Here is a 4,706-nt window from a genome sequence, read left to right as displayed (position 1 = left end):
CCCTCTCCTCCTCTCCTCTCCTGTCCTCTCCTGTCCTCTCCTGTCCTCTCCTGTCCTCTCCTGTCCTCTCCTGTCCTCTCCTCTCCTGTCCTCTCCTGTCCTCTCCTGTCCTCTCCTGTCCTCTCCTGTCCTCTCCTGTCCTCTCCTCTCCTCTCCTCTCCTCTCCTCTCCTCTCCTCTCCTCTCTTCTCTCTCCATATGGTATTCAGATGGAATAAAAGTAGCTATTGTCCAAAGATTTTCTGTCCTGTTAGGTTGTTTCTTTCTTGCCCTTTGGCTAAAAAGAGTAGGTTTTTCTTGCCACTCCAGCTTTAAAAACTTAAAAGAAATCAGTAGCTATTAACGTTTCTGTCTGGGATATATAAGGCAACTCATGTATTATCTTGCATCCTGAAGTCTCTAACCAGTCATCCTTCTATCTGCTTTTCAGAGTCTTTTGATGTTTGTTTTATGCATAATGTGTGGAGATTTAGTTGAGGTGGGAAGGACTGAGAAGAGTATGTCTACTCATCTTCTTAGACTAGATATTTAAGGTCAGCTCCTCTAAATATGGGGTATGGGCTGGTGAGATGGCTTAGTGGTCTAAAGCACCTCCTTAGAACAAGCTCAGCAAAGCACAGGGACTGCGGTTCAATCCCCCAGCACCACATGCCAGCCAACCCTGCCCCCTGGTGGGCTGAGCTGGCCACACACAAAAAATAAATGAACAAATTAAAAAAATGTTTAATAAAAAAATAAAAAAATATGGGGTATGAAAGAAGAAAAATACTTGAACATTTGTTGTTGAGAAATAAACTTTTTGTAATGACTTTCATCCTTGCCATATTGGATTTAGTAAGCCATAACTGGCAGTGGACACATTATGAAATTCATAGGACAGGCCTCATTTGGTTACTACACAGAAGATCTAAGTCTTGACACATACTTCTGGAGATAAACGCCTCTGCCAAGATGGCCCCCACCATCAAGGTGGCCCCTAATCAACAGCCTGCTTGTGGAGAGGGAGTAGTAAGATCAGAGACCTCACTTCTACTTCCCTTCTCTCTCCTTTATCTTTTTCTTCCTCTCTTGCTTCAAAAAGCCTCATTTGGAAAAAAGGAAAATATATATATATATATATATATATATATATATATATATATATATATCTTTTCCTGATACCAATGACATAAATCATGTTTGGTTTTAAGAATCTGTATTTGTGTTTCAACAAACAACACAATTGTGCTCATTTAAGCCTGCACATTAATTGTGGGTTAGTTTCATACTTCTTAGTTTTTAGTTGCCCTTTATCATTCTGACATGAAAATCATGTTGAAAGGTAAGTTGTTTGTTAGTATAATGATTATAGCTTGCATCCTGGGGGCCTTGAAATGCAGTTTACTAGAAGACAACAAAAGACAGCAGTCTAAACATAGATTTTACCATAGTCAAGCTCTTCCTGTAAAGATTAAAAAAAAAAAACCTAGGGAATTGTCACACTTCCCATTGTTATTCACACGCATGTTTGGGATTTTATGGTGGCAGCTGCCAGGGGCCTGACATTTTAGCAGAGAAGGGAAGCAGGACGAAAATTGGAAGACTCTGGATTTGAAGAGTTCTTTCAAAGTCATTGCAGCTTGAAAATGTGATGTAGAATTTAGATAGATGATTGCTCTAGTAAAAAAAAAAAAACAATTAAATGACGACAAGCATGAATACTACAGAATACAGAATTAAACTGCTATCGAATTTTACAAAGTACCTTAAACTTTCCTTCTTAAATGCCTTTCCCATTCAAGTCAACAAATATTCATTGAAAAATGATCAAGTGTTTGATACCATAGTAGGGACTGTTGGGGCTATTAAGATGAACAAGCCCTAATCTTGCCTGTATGAAACCAATAGTTGAGAGGGAAAACCAAAATACATAAAAATAATTGCCATACAGTGGGTCTGAATGGGCTCCATGAAGGTGTTGCCATTAATCCTGAGGACTTTTTAGTGCTACAAGGTGAAGTAGATTCTGGACACAGAGGTGGGAGAGTGAAATCTAGGGTGAGGGCGAGGGCGAGGGCGAGGGCGAGGGCGAGAGAGAGAGAGAGAGAGAGAGAGAGAGAGAGAGAGAGAGAGAGAGATTTAAAAGTAAAAACTAATATGGTTTCTAAAGATGGTCAGCTCCAGCACTGTTGGGCTACATCACACTCTCAAAACTGCACAGTTTTAAAAAAGGATTATGCTTTATTAGTGCATGCTAAGAGTACATGGCAGTAGGTTTTTTTTTTTTTTTTCTAAGTTGGTGCACGCGTTAACACATCCAAATCAATTTCAACCCCATTCACTCTCTTCCCTTTCTTTCTCCCTCCTACTTATTTCCCGTCCTTTAAATCTGAAGATTTCAAGGTGAGTGGGTTTGAGAGGGCTGCCATGGGTCATGCACCCACCTCCAGGTCATGCAGTGCCACAGAACTCATGCTTAATCAAAGCACAGACCAACAGCACTGGCACTGGGCAGCACAAACCACAGGCAGCTGGATGGCAAAGAAAGAGTTGAATGTCTCAGCATAGAAAAGAATCTGGCCTGGCAGGGCACAAGGTGAAGGGGAAGGCTTAGGTAGGGGGAGATGAGGAAGAAGAGGCATGTAGATGTGGGAGCTTGGAACTGGGGATGGAGTGAAGATCGAAGCTTGGATCTTCACTATACTGTAAGAACGGTTCTCTAGGTCTGAGGAGATAGCTCTGTAGTCTAAGCACTTGCCTGGCAAGCACAAGGACCTGGGTTCAATCCCCATTACTGCATGTCATGCTGGCCCCAGATCCCCAGGCCCTCCGTGCCAGCTACCAAAACCAGGCATAGTGGTGCAAGCCTCTAATCTCAGCACTGGGGAGGCTGAGTCAGGAGGATCACTATGAGTCTGAGCTGTGCAATGAGACCCTGTACCAAATAGATAAATAAATAAATAATAGAACAGTTCTCTGAAAAGAGTTGGATTGTAAAAGGAGAGATGGGGCAGGATAAAGAGGAGATTGCTTAGAGAAAGGGAGAGAAAGCACATATGTATCGCTACTGTGCACTATTAACAATTAGGTGGCACCAACAGTGAACACTTTTGCAAATTTTTTTTACTCAGAGTAAACAAGAGGACAATCATTGCTCCCTATTTTACCACATACAGAGGCAGAGACTCAAGGTACTAAGGACATCACCGCCAGAGTCAGCTGGCATTGCTTCACTACGCCACAGGCTGTGACCCAGTTCCTCACTACTGGGTTGATGTTTATCGCAAGCACTATCCTTGGGGACATAGCTCCAGAACATTTGAATCTTGGTTTGTGCCTGACATACTTATCTGACCTAAAGGGAGTGTTTTTCTCTCACTCCCCTTTGGGAGATTTCCAAAAGGAGTTTCAAAAATAATCTGCAGGGGATGTTGAACATGTGCTCAGCTGCTAAGTGTAAGGCCAGTGATAGCGTAGGAGGGAGAGGAACAGCAGGACATTAAGAATGTGGGCCTGTGGAGTCAGGTTGCCTGGGTTAAAAGCTATGCTGTGTCTCTTACTGGTAGAGTGACCTTGGTCAGGACACTTGGCCCTGAATCTCAGTTTATTTGTAAAATGGAGATGGTAATAATGGACTCACCCCATAGAGTTGTGGTGAGGATTTAGCGAGATAATCCATACAGAGACCTTGGGAAAGCACTTGACACCTAGTAAGTGCTTAATAGTGCTTCTATACAACTTGTTATTGATACTATTATCCAACACATGGTGGGAGGGAGAAGTGTTCCCAATAGTTCTGTGACATTTGAGTTTCGGTGACATCTAGTGGCAAGGACATTTCACAAGGTGCTGTAAGCCCTTAGTCTGGCTTTCTGGGGTGATGAAAGGGTCTCTTTTTCGCTGAGCAAATTGCAGCTTCCTGATTTCAGACATGAGGCTTAGGTATGGGTAGGACCAAGAACAGGTGTGATTTCATTACTGATCCATGTTGCATAAAGAGAATAACTTTGTCTCTACAGACAGAAACGGAAGCCAGACCAAGTGGTCTCTGGAGCCTTCCCTCTTTGGCTTGGCCACACAGGGAGCTCTGTGTTTCCACTACAGGTTTACATGCAAAATGACTTCTGAAGGCAGTGGTGAGGAACGAGATCACGACAGGCCTGTGCTCTGGGAGTCATCAACTGAATGACTTCAGCAAGTTGCTTAACCTCTCTGAGAGGAGGAAAGATACCTCAGGGTTTTCATGGGAATGCATGTATTCCCTCAACATAGGCCTGAAGCTTAAGTGCTCCGTCAACAGCCAGGCTTACTTTTGACCTTTGAGGTAGGTTCTTGGGGTTGAAGAGATTTCATTCATTCATTCATTCATTCATTCATTCATTCATTCATTCATTCATCATCTATAGAAAACACACTGTGCCAGGAGCTGAGCTAGACAAAATCATGGTAAAATAATCGGAGGTCGTTATTGTTCTGGTGATGGATCCTAAAAGAGATTCCAAGGGGAGCCATGTCTCATGAGGCAAGTTGGAGAGTGAACTAGGGACCTTCTATGAAGCATAATTCACACAGAAATACCATCAACTTGTACAGATTTATATGGCACTGTAAAAACAGATTTTTTTCTACAGATTTTTTTCTTGTACAGGGTCTACAGGGTCTCACTACACAGATTGGACTCGTAGTGATCCTCTTGTTTTTAGCCTCCAAGCACCAGGATTACAGGTG

The sequence above is a fragment of the Octodon degus genome, unplaced genomic scaffold, assembly GCF_000260255.1.
Source record: "Octodon degus isolate 3935 unplaced genomic scaffold, OctDeg1.0 scaffold00019, whole genome shotgun sequence".
Lineage (NCBI taxonomy): Eukaryota > Metazoa > Chordata > Mammalia > Rodentia > Octodontidae > Octodon > Octodon degus.
This window is presented reverse-complemented; position numbering follows the sequence as displayed.